This window comes from Chenopodium album, chromosome 8 (genome assembly GCF_948465745.1).
Source record: "Chenopodium album chromosome 8, dcCheAlbu1.1, whole genome shotgun sequence".
Taxonomy (NCBI): domain Eukaryota; kingdom Viridiplantae; phylum Streptophyta; class Magnoliopsida; order Caryophyllales; family Amaranthaceae; genus Chenopodium; species Chenopodium album.
Genome location: NC_137841.1, coordinates 23,699,119 through 23,716,029, shown reverse-complemented (window position 1 = coordinate 23,716,029; position 16,911 = coordinate 23,699,119). Strand labels below are relative to the sequence as shown.

General features: G+C 32.2%; 1 long non-coding RNA gene across 1 annotated transcript; it reads left to right on the top strand.

The window, feature by feature from the left end:
• Nucleotides 1-7,700: 7,700 nt before the first annotated feature.
• LOC145555928 (uncharacterized) lies at nucleotides 7,701-9,477 on the top strand. Its single transcript, XR_014091626.1, has 3 exons — nucleotides 7,701-7,987; nucleotides 8,589-8,641; nucleotides 9,297-9,477. It is a non-coding gene; the product is annotated as an uncharacterized LOC145555928 (long non-coding RNA).
• The last annotated feature ends 7,434 nt before the right edge of the window (nucleotides 9,478-16,911 follow it).

Here is a 16,911-nt window from a genome sequence, read left to right as displayed (position 1 = left end):
AGGGGTTGAATTATTATTTAAAGGTTATGGAAGAAAGAATATCTCCTAGAGTGTTAAGGCACATTTTTTTACCTAAATTCAATTCTCAATGAAAACGGAATCTTGCAAATTGTTTGGAGCTTATATTTTTGTACACCGGAGCCCTTTTTTTTTTTCTTTTTAAACACTAGTAGTTGAAAACATCTGATTCAATGGGTTAGTCTTTTTTCCTTCATCTTCCAGTGAGACTAAAACCTATTCTTTTAGTGCCAAGCCGATGCTAGTGGTTCTTGGTCAACTATCGTTGGTGATGCAAAAGAGGATGGAGGGAAAAGATATACTCCTTAATTTATGGTTAGCTTTTTATTAATAACTTTTTTTTTGAAGGGTTTTTTTTATTAATAACTTACCTGCTCATGAAATTACTAATTTACATTGAATTTGATATAATATTTAAAACGAAACTTATCAATAAAAAGCTAATAAAAAACTCTTGTTAAAATAATAGAGATTTTTTTTAAAAAAAAAAATTGAGCAAATAATATTAAATGGGCAAAAATTATCCTATGGTGCACCTTGCCCCCGATGCTAATTATTTGGACTTTTGATAGTCGGTCACGTACCTAACAAAAATAATAAAAACCTAACTTATACTCCGGGTAATTTAGGGTTGATCCCACATAAAATGTAGTATCAATATTAGGTTGTTGGCTTATTTGTGATCGTTTTTATTTTTATTTTTTTTAAAAAAAAAAAAACAAAAAACCAAAAACAAGAAAAAAATGTTTATACTTGTCTGTTATACTAGTTTTTAAAATTATTATGATTTTAATAAGTTTGACCAATTTTTTATTCATTATATGACATCTATCATTTGAATTTGATAGATAAAAGACAACAAAAGAATTAAAAAAAAAACCATAAAAATGCCAAACGGACCCTTTAAATAGGTAATAATTATCAAATTACTAAAACAAGAAATACCTACGGATACCCGTAAAAAAAACCTATAGATTGAACCAACCTATACCAACCCGAAAAAAATTAAATTCAAATATCTACTTAGGCCCTATTAACTTCATCTTATTTTGGCTACATTGAAATTATTTTTACTGAACTTTAATTTTTTACTGAACTGATAATACTTTTTAGACTGACTGAAATTATTTTTAGTTTTTTTTACCGAATCTATAAAACTATTGATTTTTACTAAATACTTCGTATAAATTATTATTATTGAATAAACTTTATTTTTACTTAATTGAATTTATTTTTACGAACTGAAATAAAATTTACTGAAATGAAATTGTGTTTAATGAACTAAAATTATTTTTATGAAATATATATATATTTTTTTAATGTAAATTAAACAAAAGCCTGATTTAAATACACTAATTTAACATTTCCCCAAAATCTACAAGCTTTGCCGGACCTTGATTTAATATATTTTTCCCACGGCGGTTCTAAAAAAAAAATACTAATTTAACATGACTCAAATTCTAAAAAAACCTCGCCAACCCGACTTCACTGAATTTGACCCAAAAATCCGGATTGACACCTCTAATTAATTAAACAAGCTAAGCGACACATGAAAATTCGTGTCTGTGAATATTTGTTAGGCTCAACTAGATTAGCCCCGTGCGATGCACGGTTTTAACAAATAAAATTGTACTCCTTAATGTTGAACTCGCATATACTATTGATATGTCCATTTTATATAGTGTTTTACCCCCGTCCCTTGGTCGTTATTAGTAGTGTTTTTGGCTCTTTCGGACCACTTTTATTACTAATTTGTGTGTTCTAGTGTTTTCGTAGTTTTAGTTGTATTTTACAGGAAATTGCACTCTTGGAGCATTTTCCCGGGCTTTATGGATCAACTACGGAAGCTAGAAGGACGCGACCACTTTTGGAGCCCAGGATCGGTGAGAGCCGGTGATTAAGGGCTCGGTAATTGGGATCCCGAGGCATTTGGACCAAGTATTCGAGATTCGAGAGGAAATCCGGATTGGGCCGAGAAATCTAGCCCAATCGAAGTCCAAGCCTCAAGGAGTACATACAAGCTGCAAAATAAATTAAGAAATCCATAACATGCTACTAATAATCAATCATCATGCACCATTAAATTATAGACTCAACACGCGACTCAACTATTTATATTACTATGACTCCATTAATTAATAATAGGTAAATCATTATTTTTATTCATTGGATTACGCAATAAGGTTGTCCAACCCATGCTCCATTTTGAACATCAATAAAAGAAAAACCCCATGCCTCCTTTCGGAAACATCAATAAACATCCAACGACCACGGGCGCGACTCCGTGACCGTAGTTAGTATGAGATCTCACCTAACTCCTAGTTTTGAAAAATATTTGAAATAAGAGACTCGTAGATCAGACGGCCTCGAGAAAAGTACACGGCTAATACCCCATGTACCCCAACCCCTGATTGTCATTACTCCAGAAGTGCACCAATCCAGAGTTTTATTGCTCATCCATCTTGCACTTTACGTGATTTACAGGTTTAGACTTGGTGATGACTCATATGCATAACAATACAATCAATCCAATATCAATTCAATCAAGTAAAACAACTTTTCAATTTCAATTCTTGATTTATTAGTAGCAAGCAACATTTATTATTTATTCCTTTACTACCTCGGTGTATAAACACCTTGAGTGCATAAGGCACCCCAAAACCTTAACCTCGTCTTAGAAGACTTAAATTCTTCCTTTACTCATTCTGCTTGCATAATCATGAATAAGTAATAAATTAATCATTACACCAATCATATACCTTTGCCTCTAAGCGCACCTTGCATAATTAGAGCACAAATAATACTTGCAATATAAAATAGTGCACGTCATACGGAATTCACAATGTATAACCAAACAATTTAACTCAGTCATCCCTATGCATGATACTAAGTTCTCGATCCGTCGTCCTTAAACATGCACCTAAAAGAAAGGTTTCGTAACTTGTACGTACCTTGAGCAAACAAATTGGTATGCCACTTTACTAACTAGAAATCACCTTCAATAAACTCCTCTCCTAAGCCAAATAATAACATCTCAATCAATACCCAATCAATCAAATTTACAACAATACTAACTTACTTTAAACCTTCAAAATCCAAATCAAACAACACTTTAAAACCTTCCCTTTAGTTTAAAATTAAAGGCTTATATATAGTTCTTTAAATTTTATTCATAAAAACCTTAAAATACACTCTTATACATGAAATTACAGCAAGTTTAAAGTCTAATAAAAATCTGAAAATTATTTTAAAACCCCTAATAATCTCCCTTTTTAATGGGTGATTAAACCCTCTTTATAAAACATCAAAAGTAGTACTTAGAAACTATTTCCAACACTTAAAAATTCAATAAAAACATATATTTATGCTTAATTAACTTTAAACATAATTAATTTTATTAATCAAACTCAAGGATAATATTTTAAGTATAAAAAAACTTCGTTAAAATCAAAAACTGCCCGAAAATCATATTTAGAGGCTGAATTTGGCCACGAGAGGGTGGTGCTCACTACCAAAGGTAGTGTTTCTTTCTTAAAACGTTGTTTCCACATGGAAAACACTACTTTTTTGTCAAAATTGGATGAGTTCAAATGCTGATCGGGATTAATATTAATGAACGGAAATCTTAAAATTAAAACACGAATTTAAGTGTTTAAAATAATCTGGAATTAAGTTAAAATAATCAGTAGTTATAATCACCAAAATTTCAAAACATTATTACTATAAAAGCCCTAAATCAATTGTTCATAAAAACCCTAAAATCATGATTTTCACTAATTAAAAACCCTAGGTTATAAAATTTACAAACTCTGAGAATTATGACAATTTTAAAATCTGAAATTATAAAGTTTAATCATCAAAATACAATTTGATACTAATTAAATTATTTTCAAACAATAAAATCAAAACCCATAAATCAATAATTATAATTACACAAATTAATAAAACTAAGGAGAAAGAAAATAAGACTAACCTTTTTGTGTGATAAATTTTTTTGGGGATTCATGGGGTATTTATAGGAGAGAATTGTAGGGTAAATAATAATATTGGGCCTCATAAAAATAATGGGTCGATTAAGTAAACAAATGGGTTAGGCTTGTGTGATTGGACATAAATTGTAGAATAAAGGTGCATAAAATAATTTGTTCAAATAAATTTCGACCCAGATTAATAATTTGAAACTTTTGAAATTAAATTATAAAAAATAACAAATAAATATTATAAATAAAATAAATTTTCATTTATAAAATATTTAAAAATACGGGGGATTACATCTAGCACGATCGGGCGCGGCAGGATTATTAGGCTGAGCGTGCTGAGGCGCGCCCGATCGTGCGAGGTTCTAGCACGATCGGGCGAGGCTGCTTGGGAAGAACGCGAAGAAAAAGGCGTTTTTAGAAGACCTGATGATGTTTAGTTTTAATTCTTGTTTTAGGAAACGTTTAAATACGATTTTGTACGGAATTATTAGTAGACCTTCTTCCTTAGACTTTCTCTCTCTACTTAGGATCTTTTCTCTCTCTTAACTCTTCTCTCAACTCTTGTTCTTGATTAATTCCATTAATACAGATTAGTTTGGTAACGATTTCTCTTCTCTTAATCTTATTTCCCTTCATCATGATTTACTCTATTACTTTGATTAGTTTAGATTTAATTATGTGTGAGTAGTTTTATTTCTAGGGTTTGTGGGGATCCATAAATAATATGAAGGGGTAAATTGTTGTTGTTAATTGTCAATGCTAGATTAATTTCCTATTGATTGATTTAATGCTCTGTGACTAGGTTTGCGCAGATCTTTTATGCATGAGTTTAACAACATTGATTCGAGATTCGATAGATGAGAATTAATGTTTAGGTCTAGTTTCAATAGGCAGATTAATTTATAAATGGTTAAGTCGAGATTCGAGAGATGAGATTTAATACCGGTAAATTAATTGTGTGATTGTAATACGTAGCGAAAGCCCTTTACAATCTGGTTAATTGATGCATTGATGATTGACTATTATTGATTATTGGTATTGCATGATAATTTCTTATTGAATTGTTTTAACGTTTTACAATTGCGGCTTGTAAAAGTATAGCAATATTGAATTGATGAATCGAGCATATGTTAATTTGATATTAAAGGTTATTTTCAATAAGAACTTAGATCTAGTAAATTGCGAGAGCCTGTTAGATTTATGTTGATTAATAAATTGCGAGAGCCTGTTAATCGTGTTATTTATGTAATGTCAACGATTGATTACTATGTTTTACCCTGGAGTATTATTTATTGGTGAACCTATGCCCTAAATCCTTTTATTCATTGTTTTCTCCCTACTCTTAATCTTTGTAGTTTAGTTTCCTTTGATTACAATATATTGGTTACTTTATAATCTGGATTATATTAATTAATTAGAAATAGAAAGACTCGTTTCTCTGTGGATTCGACCCTACTTCCCTATCTACATTAGTTAGAGGATTTAGGAATTACTTTTGATTTGGGGATACGACTTTACCCTGTCAACTATACAAATAATCTTCTCAAGTGAGGCGGCGTTAGATAACCAATTAATATATTACTTAAAATAGTACTCTGTATTAAGTTTGTAATGCATGACAAAATCACACATCAATCGGATAATTAATGTTAATTTTACTCTAACATTTCCACATTTTTGCCATAGATAAAATCATAAGCCTATGTTGTTAAGTGATATATTACTAATAATACAATCAACTCTTTCAATATAACCTGTAGTGGCCAACTTAGAATTAAATGAAACTACACCCAAATTATCAAATATAGAGATACTACAAAGTTCAATTTATCAATCTTTGAAAGAAAAAAAGAAGTATTATCAACAACATGTTCAATAGTATGTCAAAATATTAAGGTGGATGATTTCTAAATTCTAAAAAAAAACACACACACACACACAAAAACAAAATTTTTGTAGGGAATTATAGGTACTACGCAGCGGAAATAATAATGAATCATATTCATATAGCACCTAACCAAGGATCTCATGCATAACACATAAAGAGTAAGAATTATACCTTTGAAGCGTGATTCCACTAGCAATTGAGCAAGAACAAGGGAGACAAAGAACCTCAAACGTGATTCCTCTACTTGGTCCACGGGCACAGATTAAGACCTCCACTAATGCTAGTTAGTTGCAATTGAACCCTTCAATTGACCTTCTATGGAGAAGTGCGAGCAACGAACCACCATAAACCACCACGAACCACCACACGCGCCACTAAGGGTGGCCGGCTGTGAGTCCAAAGGGGAAGGAGAGGGAGCCGTGAATTAGAGAGGGAATAAGGGTTTTGGGATTGGTTGCCTTGATGTCAAAATTCACTGTGTGTGAATTATGACTGCTTCTTGCAACCCTAGGCATGGATCTTATTTATAGATCTCATCTCTAAATAAGAGCCCATGTTAAAAGCCCAAAACTTATTTCCAATCTAACTATGCTAGCCCAATCCATTTCATGATTAGTTAATTGCTCATGAGGCCCATTAATGGGCCTCTAACTTGCTTAACCCAATACCCTTGTGTGTGACCTCATAGGATCCATTCTAGCGGGCTTTGGACCATTTGACTAGCCCAAAGATCATCTCTCATAGTCTAGCTACAGATTATGACGCCCCAAGAGAACGAACTTATTATCTCCATAATAGTGATCCTTGATATATCTAGTAATTGCACTTATCGAAGACACAACTCCTTCAATCTCCCACTTGTCTGAGACGAGTGCGCAATATTCAAATTCCTTAAGTCAATGTGTGTCGATTTGATAATATGATTGCATCTCATGTCGTGATCATATTAGTCTACAAATCTTTTCTTGAAAACTGAGTGAGAATTACAAAACAAATGGTTACTATGTAATCCATTTGAGCACGGCCATGCATTTTCTGAATTCTCCCTCTTCAAGGGGCCAAGACACATTCCTAGTTAAATAGGTAGACTCTATCCAATCTTGTGGCAACCAAAGCTCCCACTCAACTTCTGAAATAACCGGGAAACACCCTTTATAATCTCCAGTTACGGGCAGACGTTTGAGTGTACCACAGCCATAAAATCCATTGAATGAAATCAATGTTCCACTCATGTCAAAGGAATCCACTAATATATCCGGAAGCTCTATACTTGAACTTCAAAGTAGGTCTATTGTAATACCTTGTATTTTTTTTTAAAACTCGTTTACTAATTATCAACTATGGATTTTTCCGAGATATTTCAAATATTATGTTATTATACAAAATAATTTATTTAAGTCATTATATACAAATGACAATTTTATAATGAGTTTGATTATACTAATCAAGTTAAAATTATCATGCCCGAAAACCGAATTTTCTACCTTAAATCCTTTGTTCCCGAGCCAAATATTTTGTTCCCGAGTCATACTACAAGTGCCAAAAGTATTTAGTATCCTCTTTGCTAAAGTCAACTCTAAAACACCACACAAATTGCTCCACGTAGCTCCCTTCTCCACCATTCATCCTCATTTTCGTTCCAAGCTTGAGCAGTCTCGGAAAACACCTCCGATCAAGGTCCATCCGTGGTCCGATTTGGCTGAAATTTTGACAGCTTGTTTGAGACATTCCAATCTTCAGATTCAACGGTGTGATTGTTGTTTGGTACTATAGATAAAAAGTTATGGCTTTTGAACAGAAACTCGTTTTCTTGCTTCTAGAACATCTTCATGTCGGCAAAAATGGAACCAAGGTTCCCACTTGTTCTTTCATAAATGGAGACAGCTGAAATAGTGCCTAATTAAGGCTATAAATATCCATGAAAATCAGTCACACTTCCCACATTCATCTTCCCAAACTACTCTCTTCATCCTCCATTTTCTCCTTTCTAAATCTTTCCTTGTTTCCTCTTTCTTCCTCTTTGGCCGTGAGCACCACGACCACCACCTCTCCGACAACCGTACTGCAGCCCTCTTACCGTTGCCGTCGCTGCCACCCATAGGTAGTCCCTCCACCTTCCTTCATTGCTTGATTATCTAAGCTTCCAACCTTGTTTCGATACTACATTATTGCTGTTGTTATTGTTCTTCATTTTGGGTCATATTATTACTACTACTACTGTACACTACTAGTACACATATATACTAATGATAATTTACCATTATAAAGTATTGTTAATTGTTATTATCTTGATTAAATCACATCAAACAACTACACTATACATATTACTACTACTACATACTAAAATAAGTACTACTACTATTCATGATGTTATAAGTATTATTATCATTATATTGTTGGTGCTTTGCTACTACTACTTACGTAGCATTACTACTACCTTATTATTATTATTATTATTATTATTATTATTATTATTATTATTATTATTATTATTATTATTATTATTATTATTATTATTATTATTATTATTATTATTATTATTATTATGAATTATTAAAGATTATTTTATAAATACAAGTGTTAATTTTATAAAAGGGTTATAATAATAAGTTGTTCATGCACAACTAGTCAAAAGTCGATAGTCTAAGTCCTTGTGTCTATGAGTTGAAAAGTATTTGATTAGGATTGTTGGTTTGTTATAGGAGGAATTTCGGGTTCGAAATTAGGAGTTCCGTACTTGTGTGCAAGGATCAAGGTACGTACACGTGGCTAGATCTTTTAAAAAGTGGCTTTTATATGCAACGTGTTTTACATGTTAAGTGATTTCGAACCATGTTTAAATAATTATGAAATATATTTCGGTGAAGCATGTTTTAATCGTTTAACCTCAAATGTTAAAATATTTTATATGGTTGATTATAAACTTGTATTGATATTCAAGGAAGTTTTATTGTTTTCCTGAGTATGGTATATTGGAAAGTTATTTATCAGGATTTATTGGATCTTTGGATTTTTAACTCCCACTATGCGGAGTAAGTTGAAGACTATGGACTTTGTATGACCTAGTCTTTCCCCTTGATAGCACTATGTAAAGGAGTTACTAGCTTGGGGGGTGTGCACACTTAGGTGGTAAAATGATTTTTGAAAATATGGAGTGATCCATCCTATTCGGAATTATCTTTGGAAAGTTGGTTATTTCGGAAATTGGTTCTTTTGACAAGTTTTTATACATGAATTTATATTCAAGAATGGTTGGATAAATTATGATTTATTAAAGTTAAATCTTTTCGAAAGCAGGTTTAATTAATTAAATTGATTTTACATGTCTAGCATTTGTATGTACTTAGCATTTTGGCTAATACGTATTTGTTTTGTTTTGGCTTGGCCCTACTTATCATTTTGATAAGTAGATAGGTGATGGCGATCGGACAACGTGAACTATATGCTGCATTGGGAATGATGGGCGGTGATCACCTAGTTTAATTTAGTAGACATAATATTAGTGGTGTAGTTACTTTGAAAATGTATCAAACTATTATTACTACTATTATTATCATTAATGAAAGTTAAGTACTATTTTCCGCTGCAAAACTCTGTTAAGCCTTATGTAATCACGTGGCGGTAATACTCTCATGTTACTCCCTAAAGTTGGATTATTAGAGAGTAATTTGGGGGTGTTACATCTATAGTTCGATCATGCATCATTCATGCATATCCATGTGATTGACCGAGCTTCACTACGCTCGTATAGCCCATGAAACTGCGCTATCCAATCAATCTTACATGCTAGTCCATTAATTGAAATCATTTATGTCCACTTTAATGATTTCGAATTAGGAACTTAAATAATATATGAATTTATTTCACCTGTGGGGTTCCATTCACCAGGTCATCAACCTGATGAGCCCATCAATTCATAATTATTTTGGACATTTTATTTAATCTTGAAACCACGATTAAATAAGATTAAAACTTTGTTTCAATTGATAAACATAATTCTGCAAATGAATGTATTACATATGTAACTTGTTTTTCTCCAAAAACAAATACAACTTCTAATTTCATTATTTGTCTCAATCCAGTTTCATTAGCATGTTTCCTATGCTTTGGAAATGGAAGGGGTTAATTAAGTAGAGTTCATGAGACATTCTCATAAACATGAACTTTGCAATTTCTAAATCTTATAATCATTTTCATCTCCATACACTAAGAATTTTCCTTTGCCCTTTCGCAAGGAACTCTGGAATTTCTAATTTGTATTCCAACGTTATATTGGATTTTGATTGAAATCTATCATCACTTGTTCTAAAAACACGTGAATCAAATAGACGAGTATAGTCCATGGCATGCACGATGCATCCTTTGCGAATTTCATAAGGATCATCACTCAAAACCTTAGTTTCATCAACCTTTCTCAAAGTATTGAATCATTAAGCAATGTGCCATTTTACATGGGATTGAAACTCCTTTCAATATAATGTTGAACCTTATAAGAATCTTATCAATATAAGTTTCTTAACCAAGCTCAAACATCCTTCGAGACCTATCTCTATAGATCTTGAATCCCAAATGTACTCATCTTCTTCTTCAAGATTTTCATACAAAATGCATTAGCCATCACTTGACCCTTCAAGAAATGAATAATTTCTTTTTATACTAGACCAAGAAGACTTCATAGCTCCCACTAAACATCTTGTACACACAAGTCCTTTTCTTCATTTTACGAGAACATCAAATGATTTGATTTACTCACAAAATTAAGAACACTAACTCCATGATGCTATGCATCCCTAGGATTATTGGATCTTCAAACTTTTGATTGTATCATATACAAATCTTCTTTCATGAACAATTTCAAGAAAGTGTTTTGAAATCCATCTACCAAATCTCATAAGATAGTAATCACCAAAATATCTTTAATAGATCTTTGCAACATGACTAATGTAAAGTTTTCGTCGTAGTCATAGTCATACTATGAATTAGTTGAATCCTTTAACAAGTCTTTGCTTACTTAGAAAAAAAATTTCTTTCTTGTCTGTTTTGCTTATAATGGGTCTCACCCAATTAGGCAAATTATTCAAGTGTCATACACTTGCTTACAGATTTAGAATCTATTTCAGATTTCCTGGTTTTTAAACCACTTGGAGTTATAACTTGTCAAATCATCTTTGTTACTCGCATAATCATCATGTTCCAAAATAAATATTTTAGAACTCTTAGTTAATATGAAATCATATTTCTTTGACTAAGTTTTACATATGCTAGTCATTGTTGTGGGTTTGATGCAACAATTGAAACTCATACAACAACTTTGTTTAGTTTTCAATGAGAAACGACAATAGAGGATGTGCACTTGGAATGTACTACCTTCGACATATGGTTATTATTCCCATTACACTTAATGAGACCATGCGTTGTCACTTGTAACATGAGGTGAATCATGCTCATATTGTTGCTTTGATTCGATTACTTCTCAAATTTCTTCAAGATTTTCAAAATCACTTTTCTTGAACTCTTTCAAGGCTCTCGAACTTTTCGAGATTCTTATACTCCCACTTGCCTTTTTGAGGAGGCACTTTTAGCATAGGGTGAACCAACCATGGTTTGAACCATGTTTGTTTGTTGCTTTTCTCAAACTCTTTCGAGATTTATACTACTCCCACTTGACCTTTTGGAACAATTTCCATAAGGGCACCTATTTGAGCAACAAACATTTTGTGCTAAGTGTGATTTGTGTAGTAGTACCCCGTGCTCTGTATAGGAATTGATCGTGCATTAAACGATTTAATACAACTTTTATTCCTTGCTTTGTAGAAAGACTTTATAAGAACTCTTCTTATCCATATCACATATGAAACCTTTGCTACAATTTGATTTGACCTATGTTTCTTTGTTTAGTTTTGTAGCTTATCTTAAAAGTATATCCCTTGAACAATGGTTGGAAGATAGGTAATTTTCATCCATTATCAAAATATATCTCATATAGATTGATAGCTCCTTTCACAAACACTTCACAAGGTTTTCTTTCGAAGTTTGTTGTAAAACGATTTCACAACTCTTGGATGTTTATCAAGGTCTTGGATTAAATTCTCATTATTACGATCATATCGCAATATTTTGAATGTGTTGCCAAGTACATGTCTTGACTTAAATTTTCACAATTACAATCATATTGTACTGTAATAATTATCTTGTCAAGTTGATACTGAACTTCATACTGAACATTTTGAACTTTTCAAAATTTTCACTCTTATGCTTCAACTAAGCACATGTGATCATATCACAAATGAAGTTTTATTGTGCGTCTCTAGTCTTTGAACCTTTGGTTTTTTTACATCAATATGTATTCGACCTTGAGTTCACATCATCATTTCTCTAAATGGTGATTTTGTCAAAATTTCAAATTAGAATGATAATTACATATATCAATGGATTCATAATCTAATGATATTGAAAGTCCATCCCTTTGGATCTTTCGCATGCAATGTTCATTTTTCATTCGAATTAATTGACATATTAGAGATAATTTTTATATATAGAAATGGTTTAATTATTTCTATCATATAGAACTTTAAACCTGTTTAGTAATTTCAAAACACATTATGACTCAATGAAGCTTAGAATAACATTTATTCCATGTTTTTGAATCTTCGATGCTTAGTCATTACTAACATTGAATGGTGTTTTGATGATGGCAAGAATGAATAACATTTATTTAATTCTAGCCAATAACAAGGTAAGACGAAATATAGGTTCTACTTGTAAAGTTGCAACTTTTGCTTCCAGACTCGTAAATTCTACTTGTGAAGTAGCAACATTTGCTTCTAAACTTGTAGATTTATTTCTCCTTTAGCCATACTTCTTCATTTAGTTTAACCTCATTCTCAATAAGAGAGAACTAAACAAGACATCATATGTCCAAGAAGTAGCAATGTGCTAAATTAATTTCTATAATATACTTCTTAATAAATTGGAACATTTCCATTCTTTTACCTTCCAACTATATGAGGTAGTTTCTAATCAATTGGAATTGGTCCATTTAATTTGAAACATTTGCTGTTCATAACAACTTTTAGCATGTAAGCGGTTCTAGGTTTGAGAAGTAGCAACTTGTTTGCATTTCTTGGCCTATAACTTCTTAATGCAATCCTCATATATGCCTAAACCTTTCCCATTTGAGCCATTTAGAACACTTCTCTTAGGTTCAAAATGATGCTTTGCTTAACTACTTTAAGCACATTTCATGATTTTGCTAAGTCTATTCAATCATCATTCATATTAGAGTTTAATCAACTATTTAACTCTTATATAAAGTGGATGAAGAATAGCGTCATTTGATCAACTTTTGATCATAGAAATTTCCAATCACTTTCTTATATTCAATCATATTGAAGATAAGAGATGTTATTGAACTTCTATACTTGTCTTTTAGAGAGTTTGTACCTCCCATCTCATTATATCCCTTGAAACACTTTTCAAAATGAAGATGTGTTGGCATTTTACTCAAACATTTTGAATAAAACCAACCTTAGACATGTGACATGGATTTCTAAAACTTGTCTTTTAGAACCATCTTAGCAAAATTGGAATATATGTTTATGGATTATCTTTTAACCTTTTGAGAATGTTTCTCAACTTTATTTTTTCAATCGAGGAGATTATATACAATAATAAAATTAGAACGACATGTTACTTGTAAATAAACGCAAAATTCAATTATGTTTAATAAAAATTTAAAGTGCCATAAGCGAATTAAATTGGCAACTTTAAAGCATTTATTCAATTGTAATTGATCCCTATTGAATAGAATGATTCCAAGATCCTTTATTTGTGCAATAATTGACCGGACTGAAGCCCTACCATCAAGTATTGCATTTTCAAGGTGAGTAAACTCTTTACTGATTACAACTCTTTGTAATTCTTGGTTGAATAATTAACCATCACATGTTTAATTATTACCCTTAGCTTCAAGGTTCTAAACTCTTTAGGTAACCTTGTTGAGCATAACCAATTAAAAGTGTAAAACGTAATTTACCCCCACTCCCCTAAGATATAATATGACACCCAGCTGAGGCATGACCTATCATAAATATCGAAGGTTTCATCGGGTTTTTAATTGGAAAAGCAACCTCAATATTACTGGGACCTAGATTTATTATGTTGTGATTAAATAGTGAACTCTAACGCATCATCACAAAACATCAATAAAATCTAACATGCATAATAAACTGAATGCATAAACAAGACATAGCATGACCCCTAATCCTAAGAAACTAATAAAGCAAAAAGCTCCCACTTGAACCTTCATGGATCTCATCCATCTTGCTCCTTTGGGCCTCCACTCCATGGATTCTTGGATTAACTGCAACCTGTAATACTATTCTATTCTATCTACTACTTAAATAAAATAAAATAAATTACAAAAATACTTAACGGTACGCAGACCGTATTTAGATTACAAAAATACGAAACGATGCGTAGATCGTATTTAGAATCTATGGGCCATACTAGTCTATATAGCAATATATAACATCATATATTATAAAATGCCATATAATAAATCACTCATCATGCTTTCCTAAACTACAACATCGAATGTTCACAGTAAAGGAAACATGGCTCCTAAATATCTCATATTTAATTAATTACTGTAATTAGATAATATCATATATTATTCATAACCAATTATAAAATATCATATATTCTAAATTAGTCATGAGATAGAATCAAATCTTATTTTAATCTTAAAAGATAAATCATATTTATCCTCAAAGATTATCCTAACAAAGTTAGGAAATTCTATCCTAATTACTAGCCAATCACAAAATTTTAAATCAATTATATCCAATATTAATTATGGGATAATCACATTATTTAAATCAATCTTTATCCTTTTGGAATATGCTCAAAATATTCTAACAAACTCTATCCAAAATTAACAACTTTAATTAAGGATAATTATAAAAAAAAACAACTTTTGAATTTGATTTTATCCCAAAATAAAATCAGATTTTATTTTGAAATATCTTTAAAACAAAACATTTTTTAAATTTTTTTTTTTTTAATTGAGGTCTGCTGCCACGTCAGCCAGGAAGACCCAGCCAACGCAGCAACAGAACAGCAGAGTGCGTCAGCCAGGGATAACCCCAACCAACGCACAGCCGTAGCCAGAGGCAAAGCCCAGCCACGGCGCCACTAGCACTCTAGCTGGAAATTCCAGTCGAATGTTGGTGCTGCTATCTGAGGACTGCCGCGCGTCGCCGCAGCTAGGCCGGAGCCTAGCCACGAGCAGACCGCAACTTCCATCAATTGAGTGTGCAACCGTTGCACTTCGTTGCTGCTGTCAGTCCGCGGCTCACTGCTGCCGTCTGTCCTCCAGCCACGCCCTCCTTGCCCTTCTCTTCGACCACCTGGGCAGCCGCCGTGGCCACCTGACGGTGGTTCGTCCACCCAGCCACGGCTGCCCCCTCCCAACAACAAAACTTTTCCTTTTTTTTTTTTTTTTTTTTAGAGTTTAATATAATTAAACAACTTTTGCAAAATTAAATTAAATTAGGTCTATTGAATTAAAACATAACATTTATGCCTAATTCAATTTTGAAATCAAATTCACAATTCAATTTCAAATCTAGGGTTCTTCACAAAATTAATTCAATTTTAATTTAACTCTTAAATTAAAATATTGATTATAATAAAATCATATTTTATGTATTAAATCAATCTAATTAAAATTATGAAGCATAAATTATTCAAAAATCATCAAATTTAAGCACAAAAATCAAAATTTAGGGCTTTATTTCAATTAAAAATTTTCGAAAAAACTAGGGCTAAATTCAGATTTTGCTAGAACAATTGAGCAATTAAATCATATTTAATCATATCCCAAAAATTAAATCTCCATTTAATATAAAGATTGAACCATAATTAATTATTCTCCCTCCTAATTGAATTAAAATTGTGGACTATCAAAGAATTATAGTCAATATGCGTAAATGCAATAGGCTAACTGATACCACTGTAGGGAATTATAGGTACTACGCAGCGGAAATAATAATGAATCATATTCATATAGCACCTAATCAAGGATCTCATGCATAACACATAAAGAGTAAGAATTATACCTTTGAAGCGTGATTCCACTAGCAATCGAGCAAGAACAAGGGAGACAAAGAACCTCAAACGTGATTCCTCTACTTGGTCCACGGGCACAGATTAAGATCTCCACTAATGCTAGTTAGTTGCAATTGAACCCTTCAATTGACCTTCTATGGAGAAGTGCGAGCAACGAACCACCATAAACCACCACGAACCACCACACGCGCCACCAAGGGTGGCCGACTGTGAGTCCAAAGGGGAAGGAGAGAGAGCCGTGAATTAGAGAGGGAATAAGGGTTTTGGAATTGGTTGCCTTGATGTCAAAATTCACTGTGTGTGAATTATGACTGCTTCTTGCAACCCTAGGCATGGATCTTATTTATAGATCTCATCTCTAAATAAGAGCCCATGTTAAAAGCCCAAAACTTATTTCCAATCTAACTATGCTAGCCCAATCCATTTCATGATTAGTTAATTGCTCATGAGGCCCATTAATGGGCCTCTAACTTGCTTAACCCAATACCCTTGTGTGTGACCTCATAGGATCCATTCTAGCGGGCTTTGGACCATTTGACTAGCCCAAAGATCATCTCTCATAGTCTAGCTACAGATGATGACGCCCCAAGAGAACGAACTTATTATCTCCATAATAGTGATCCTTGATATATCTAGTAATTGCACTTATCGAAAACACAACTCCTTCAATTTTTGTATTAAGAAAATATTCTGATTTGAAAAAAAAAAAAAATTCCAAATTCTTGTATTAGGAAGCAACCCCAGCAATATGATTAATCAACAACTATCCGTTAATATCTCTACACTTATTCAAATCCCATTATTTTAGGAAATAATAATAATTTACCGCTGTAAATTTAAATGATAATTTTTTTATTATTATTTTCTTTCTAAAATAAGTCATACAATTGGAAC